General features: G+C 32.8%; 1 long non-coding RNA gene across 4 annotated transcripts; it reads left to right on the forward strand.

Moving 5' to 3' along the window:
• Positions 1–4,928: 4,928 nt before the first annotated feature.
• LOC110007291 (uncharacterized) lies at positions 4,929–7,961 on the forward strand. 4 transcript variants are annotated; one of them, XR_016051101.1, is made up of 4 exons: positions 4,929–5,171; positions 5,468–5,578; positions 7,233–7,431; positions 7,570–7,961. It is a non-coding gene; the product is annotated as an uncharacterized LOC110007291 (long non-coding RNA). The 4 variants fall into 4 exon arrangements; XR_016051102.1 differs by having other exon boundaries at positions 4,929–5,088; XR_016051103.1 differs by lacking the exon at positions 4,929–5,171 and adding an exon at positions 5,206–5,389.
• The last annotated feature ends 346 nt before the right edge of the window (positions 7,962–8,307 follow it).

Below are 8,307 nucleotides of genomic sequence, written 5' to 3' on the forward strand. Positions count from 1 at the left end.
CTTTGACTTCAATCATGCTATGACGACACAAGAATCTTAAGAATGGCTTAATGCCATGAGAGAAGAATTAGATTTTACAGAGAAAAATAAAGTTTGGGATATATGTAATTTTCCATCAGATAGGAAACCGATAGGTTCTAAATGGGTACTTAAGAAATTAAAATCTAATGGATCAATTGATAAATTTAAAGCTAGGTTAGTAGTAAATAGTTTTACCCGAAGAAAGGGAGTAAACTATGTCGATACTTATTCCTCAGTTACAACGTTTATATCCATTAGAATAATTTTGGCAAACGTTACAAACTATGACCTAGAACTTTACCAAATGGATGTAAAGACTGCATTCTTGAATGGTGAACTAAAGGAAACCATCTACATGAAGTAACTTGAGGGCTTCATAATTAAATGTCAAGAAAATAAAGTATATAAATTAAATAAGTTTTTATATAGTTTAAAACAATTGTCAAGATAATGATACTTAACATTTTATGATATCATCCTATAGATGGGATATGAATTAAATAAATTAGACCATTATGTATATGTCTTGAAGAGTGGGAGTAAATTCACAATACTCTCATTATACGTAGATGATATCCTGATAGCTGGAAATGACTTAGAAATGATTGATAAAACTAAGTTATGACTTTCTTCTCAATTTGAGATGAAAGATATGGGAGAAATATCTTATGTCCTAGGCATAAAAATAATTGGAGATAAAAAATACAAAATGTTGTGCTTGAGCTTAGAGAGATATCTTGACTCTGTTATTAAAAGATTTCAAATGGAAAATTGTAAGCCATTGTCTACTCCTGTTGAAAAGGGAGTAAAGTTGTCTAGGAAGGATTGTCTAGCAGAAGGACAAGAAAAACCTGATGTTCCATATGCAAGCTATTGGTCGCTTGGTATATGTAGTAAGATGTACAAGACCAGATTTGAGTTATACCGTAGGACTTGTTAGTAGATATCAAAGTAATCTAGGCATAGCTCATTGAAAAGCAATGAAAAAAATTCTAAGGTACATTAAGAGAACCAAACATTTAAAATTGTGCTTTTAAGCAGATAAGCTTGAAGTTATAAAATATTCAGATACAGATTTTGCTGGGGATAAGAACAATAGTAAGTCTACCTTAGAACATATTTTCCTCTTTGGAAGGACTGTCGTTTCTTGGTCTAGCAAGAAACAAGGTTGTGTAGCTAGGTACATACAAGAAGCATAATACATTACATGTAGCATTGCCTGTACTTTCGTCGTCTGGATAATGCGCTTCATAGATAACTTAAAGCTGCAAATAATCGACAGACCGATCCAAATATTTTGTGACAATCAAGCTGCAATTAAATTAATTCAAAGTGGAGAAAATAACTCCAAAGGAAGACATATAGATATCAAATATCACTACATTTAGGATGTAGTTGAGAAAGGTGAAGTAACCGTTAGTTACTTGCGCTCATTAGATATGATCATTGACCTATTAACCCTTTGTTAATGGGACTTAAAAATGTCTAAGTCAGCTATTTTTTTTCATGAGTGACAAAACCGCTTAAGTGTAAAAATCTTCATGCTAGACATTAACAAAGTGTGCTTAGACAAGTGTTGAACTATTGTCTAAGCACACTTTGTTGAACTATTGTCTAAGTGCACTAGTTTAATGGGACTTAAAAATGTCTAAGTCAGCCATTTTTTTTTATGAGTGACAAAATCCGCATAAGCGTAAAAATTCTCATGATAGACATTTGTTATGAGAGGCATATCCACGAAAGAGTGAGAAAAACCTCGTGACAAGAAATTTACTTAAAGGGTCATACTCAAAATTCGGAGTATGCATGTGACTGATTATCACGCTCAGTTGTTATGGTCAAGTGGGAGATGTTGACACGTATGGTCATAAGGCCTCGCGTGACTTTACCTACCATTTTGGGAGGAATGCTATGGTTATCCAACGTTCACATAAACCAATGTTCATATGAATGTTGGATGGATATCCCTAGGATCAAGGAAGACCTTTCTCAGATACCCATTGGAAATATAACCGTTAAAGCCATTTTCTTCTCCTTTAAAAAAGGGAAGCTAGAGAGAAGAAGAACGCAGCAATAAGAGAAAAAAAAACACAGAGCTTTTGTGAACAAAAATAATTTATTCACTCACTCTAAAGGGCAAGAAAAATCCGGGCTCCGCAATCACCAGCCTCAAGGCATCTCTTCTTTGATCTCGGGTTAGTCTCGCGCTCCACCAATTTTCGCTAACACCGAAGCCATGGATGTAGCCTTACAAGATGAACCATGTAAATCTTATATCATTGATGTTGGCATTTTGTTTTTACTTTATTTTTCTATATATTTCCCAAATTTATTACACATGCTATTGCTCTTGGGAGTTTTATTTTGGTATTGGATTTTATGGAAAGAAAAAGAACAAAAGAAAGAAAAGGAAACAAAGGCTTAAACAGGGCTGGCCCTATTATGGCCTTAGTCTAAGCCCAGCACAGCCCAACTCTTGGACCGTGATGGCTCCATCCTAGCCTGGCCTTTAGGCCACAATCTTCGCCCATGCCCTAGTTTTTTAAGGCTAGGCTGATAGGACCTGCTAAGCCACCTGACCCATTACTAGCCCTATTCAAAATGGTGCACCTTTATTCAATAGTAGAAGCTGGACACCTCATATAAACTTTGTGGTTCTTAAAAGCGGATAGTTTATGAAGGGGGCAATTATGGTCCATTACTCCTTTTAGTCATGTGGCCTCGGGAATATTAGTTTGATAATCTAAAATAAAAGATCTGGAATCCAAAAAAATGCAAGATATCAACAATAAAAGATTATAGGGAATGGGGTTGGGGTGGTGGTGGTGGTAGCACTACTTGTGCCCCAAGTAAAGTCTAAGCTTCCATTCTCGCCTAACGCCTTCAAAAACACCAATAACGGTTTAGAAAACGGTTAATGGCTCGTCATCTCCACTGAATTACCCAAAAAAAAGGATTAATATATATATATATATATATATATATATATATATATATATATATATATATATATATATATATATATGAATATTCTTATATAACAACAAATTAAAACTATATTGTACATGAATAGTGGAAATCCCCTCTCCCTGAGGCTCATTTACGTATAATTTTGAAATATATTATGAAAATGGTATGATAGGGCCGCGACTCTATAAGTATTGGAAAACCTATACATGGATCATCTCGGCTTGAACATTAGGTTGTAAAACAAAAAATAAAATTTCAAGCTCTAAAAATAGTTTATATTGTAACAAATTATTTAGACCCTTCATTTAGCACTAAAAATAAGTGTTCAGGGAACCACAAGAACTGTACATTTTTTAGTTTCAAATTTTACTATTAATGTACAAAATTGATTTTTGAGCCACCATGGAAATATCCGTTGCCAAAAGTGCTTTCCAAACAAGGATTTAAGGTGAGGCTTTATTTTATTTTCATAGAGCCTAGGTCTTCTAGAAACTTCATCCTTTTATATTAGGTGCAAAACTATCTTCCATTTAGTTGGTCTTTTAATATTTTTAATTAAAAAATTGTACAAGATGGAATCTAAAAATTCAGAAAATCCTATGTTGGTCGACTAATCGAGTCCGTGTTGTCCGAGTTCTTTCTTTCCATGAATAACATTCGATTGAAAGTCGCAAGCTATAGAATTGAATGGATGAGGTTTTAGAAAGGCCGTGACTTTACAATAAATTTGGTAAACTAGACCTCAAAACCCCGGGAAGAGCGTGCCTCTGCACCTGAAATCCTTTTGGATTACCTGAGAATTCATTTCTAGCTCCAAATTGTGGAGTTTGAAGTGCCAAACATGGTGGAGATCTTGCTGATATATGAATAGTTGAAATTTAAGGTCCGAAAAAAATTGTTACAAGATGAACTACTTTAAGGGCCCTTTTGAAAAAATTGTTGCAAGATGAACTACTTTCTTGCCTTTTTTGTTTTGCATTTAAAAATTGGAAAAAAGTTCTGATTTTCTAGGGTTTTTGTTATGTACCAAATTTTTTTATAGATATAAAATCAATGAAATATGTTATGGGTGTGGTTTTTATAAGGTTGCAACCTTAAACAATCCAATTAAGGAGCACCTCCAAATTTTATCATAACATATAATTTCGGTGTAAAAAATTCTTAGGATTATCTTAAAATCTATTTTCATATCTAATTATAGAATTTAAACTTTAAAAATGGTCAAAATCAAGTAGATCTACAAACATATAAAAATCTTGAAAATGGATAGTGTCGATAATGTGTTGCAAGATGCACTTTTTCTAGGATTCAAAATCTTTTTTTTTTCTTCTTATTCATGCATCTTGTTGTCGAGATAGTTAATTAGAGGTTTTTCATCATTAAAACAACCTTTTCTTATGGATTTCTGAGGTGCATTTGCAATTGTACATTTTAAGGTTGCAACCTTATATAAACTTTTTCCATATGTTATTTCCTTTGTTCATGTTTGTTTTATCTAAGTTCATTGTCCTATTGTTTCCTTTTTGAAAGCCTTTATATATATTTTTTTAAAAACAAATGCTAGGTTATTTTTGTTTTTATATTTATAATCAAAGCCTTTATATGTAATGTTTAAAAAACAAATGCTAGGTTATTTATGTTTTTATAGTTATTATCAAAGCCTTTATAAGTATTTTTTAAAAAACAAATGCTAGGTTATTTTTGTTTTTATATTTATTTATTTTTAACACTTTAATTTCAATAAATTGTGGATTATGAAAAACATTATAATTGATAGATGTTATTTTTTGTTCCTAGTATTTTTCCTTAAGTTTTTCTCGATTTCCAATATTATTATGGATTTTTCTATCTCTTCTTTGTAAGTGGCTTATTCTAATTTTTATAATTTATAAATTACGTAACTGGTCCAACAGGACCGGTGACCTCACAAGTTTGGCCATCAGTTCCTGATAACCTTGATTTAAAAACGGGCTTTCAGGTCCATATGAAAACCATTTCATGGATACCACAATTCCGCTATTTTGGTGGAAGAGCGGTTTTCTTATTTTGTGATACAAATAGTGGAGATACGCAATCTCCATGGAGGGACATTTCTGGGTATCTAAATTAGCCCTTGGATTTTAAAATCTTTTTTTTTTTTTGGTTCTACCCATGATCGTGAAGGTGGAGAGAATTAATTGGCAAGTTTTTTAATACAGTAGTATTATGAAGTTGTTTTTTATTTATTTATTTATTTATTTATTATTATTATTATTTGTAATATTTTGGTGTTAAGTATAAAGACAATTACGTACAGACACTTTTAGATGCAAACAAATACACTGAGCACTTTTTTTTTTCTCTAAGTCACAAATGATGTCTGTCACTCTCATTGCTGAACAACTTGAGTCTTTGTTAAGTAAGTTGTGGTTGTTGTCCAGTTTTCAAAATACCGGACTGCTGTTTGGGGTTTTTAACACCTTGCTAGACCTTTCAGATATAAATTTCGCTGCTCTCGTTCTCTCTTTCCTCAATATCTCTCTACGACCTTCGAGTCCATCCCTCTCGCTCTCTGGAGTAGGCTTCTCAAGCCGCAACCGCTAATGATGTATGTTTAAGATACTTGTTTTATTTTGGGGAAAAATGAGATTTGGCGGATTAGGGTTTGGGGGATAGAACAACCCCAAAATGTATAAATGTTAGATTAGGATTATTATTTAACAAATGAATGTTTATTTTTCCTATTGATTTTGATAAAAAATGGATACTATGAGTTCTTGTTGAATATGCTATGTAATTGAGAGATGAATGCATTATATTGATAAGTAAAAAGGAGGATTGGGAATGCCTTGAATGTATGATTTCCAAGCTCTTATCGTTGGTTGAATATATTTTTGATAGAAGTATTGTAAACTTCGATAGTGGTGGGCTCCCGTTTTGCGATTCTATTATTTTCCCAAACATGATGAGTTCATCTATCCTTAAGGTTCAATGGATCTGTGAAATGTGGTTAGGTTACCATGTTGATGATTCACTGATGTACGACTTTGTCATAGGGATGGTATTTTAGGAACCTTCGATTTGTATGAATATAATGTCGTTAATTAGAACAATTAACAACAATGTATTAATACTGTAGTTGCTCTTGTTTTTCTATTAGTATTGTTGATGTTGAGCAGTGATGTATGTGAGAATTTCAATCAAAAGCAATACCCAACCGTTTGTAGTTACTGTTTTGAAGCTTGGATATGAAATTGGACATGGGGTTCTTTTTACATTTTGGGAAACAAAGTTACCCTTCAAAATATTTGTTGGAGTTCAGGAACCCTTTGTTTTCTTTTTTGTCTTTCGAACATTGGCAACAATTGCTTTCTAGGTTTCTTAATTGTTTGAAGTAGAGGTAGGACCTGAATTTTTTGGGGCTGGAACATGACTTATGAACTTTGGAGCTTCCGCATTTTACTTAATTGACAGAAATAGAGGCATGGAGCTTAATTGACTGGCCTATGATTCAGTTGAACCTCTATTCAATTTCCATTTTAACTTGAAAATTTGTTTTCTATCAACCGACATGGTAAGATCTAGATTTATTTATTTATTTTATTTTTTAATGTTAAAACTTCAGTTATTATATTCAAAATTGCAAATAGTGATATGACATATGAATTTTGAAATTTGTTATTTTTTATGTTAAAACTCTACTCTCTAGGTTTCTTAATTGTGAGAAATAGATGTAGGACCTAAATTTTTTGGGCTTAGAACATGACTTGTGAACTTTGGAGCTTGGGCATTTTGCTTAATTGACTGAAATAGAGGCATGGAACTTCATTGACTAGCCTATGATTCAGTTGAATCTCTGTTCTGCTTTCCATTTTAACTTGAAATCTTGTTTTCTATCAGTCGACATGGTAATGAGACTATGACCAGCTTGTTTAGATCCATATTTTTTTTATGTTAAAACTCTGGTTATTATGTTCATTATTTATCACTCGCTGACTTCAATTGCCCTGGTTTTGAACATATGCAAATGCGTAGTTTTGTTACTTATGCAGATATTTTATTCTCTTGGGCGATATTGTGTACTTTTGTAGATATTTTACATTTAGTAGGTTGTGAAGGAATGATATTGTTGTTAAAACGATGGAAGTAAGTGTTTATGTCAATCACAAAGTGAGTTTTAATGAAGTTTTATCTTGCAAATAAGTGTTTATGTCATTTAGTTTAGTATGCATGTTACCAACACATCATGACATGAATTTCAGAGCCTATGGCACACAAAGGTGAAATTGGTACAGCAGGGGATGGAGAACGGTTGTACATGAAAGATGACCATATATGGACATTTGCTACTGCTGGCTTGGTAAATACACTTGTAAAGAAGTTCGTAACTGTTAAAGTAAAGAAGGGGAACAAAGATTTATTATGTGATGATATGTCGGCACTAGTTTGTCACCTTGCTGGGTGTGTGACACTCCTTCAAGTAAACTCATTTTGTTTTGCTAATTATTCTCTATTTTTAGTGTTGGATGCATTAATTTGTAAGTTTCATATATATTTTTCTATTATAAATAAGTAAAATTATTAACAATGCATTGGCAGCTCAAGATGTCAAGATGAAAGATTGATATTTAAAGGAGCTCAGGCAAGATGTGATCTTGTATAAAGGTGAGTTGGTTGGAGAAGAATGGGAGGTGAATGAGGAGGAGTCCAGTGATGACTCAGAAGAAGAGCATTGATTAATTGTTGAGCCGCAGCTCCAGATACACCGCGAAAGAGCTACAAGAAGACGATTTGCACAGTCTCATGAGATTAGGACTAATGAGAGTAAGTCCCAGTGCACCAGCCCCTGAGGTCTAGAAGAAGAGAAAAAGCCTTCCCCCTAGAAGAGGATGTTGATTTTTTCGATGTAATTTTCTAAACTTTTGATGGTGGAGAGTCGATGTAAATTTATAAATATGAATCAAAATTTTGGCTTCTTGGAGTTTCAGTCAGTTTCAGTTTTGATTAGATTTAGGTTAATGAGTGATATAATTTTGATGTTTACACATGTTTTCCCAGGTTAATGAATTATTGAGCCTGTGAGTGAAAAGACTCACTGATAAATATGTTTCCAAGTTAATGAAGGATATAAAAAATTGATGTAATTTTAATATTTACATATCGGTTTCCAGGTTAATGATGTAATCTGTGAGTGAATAGACTCACTGATGTAAAGCATTTAGAGCTGTCCGGCACTTGATCTACTGGACAAAATTCTAATATGCATTCTGGCAATGCTTTTTTACATGATTCATTAAGCTGGAAACATATAATTTTACATCGATCTTACATCCAATC

Source organism: Amborella trichopoda, chromosome 3, assembly GCF_054954075.1.
Source record: "Amborella trichopoda isolate Santa Cruz 75 chromosome 3, AtrichopodaSantaCruz75HAP2 v2.0, whole genome shotgun sequence".
Classification (NCBI taxonomy): domain Eukaryota; kingdom Viridiplantae; phylum Streptophyta; class Magnoliopsida; order Amborellales; family Amborellaceae; genus Amborella; species Amborella trichopoda.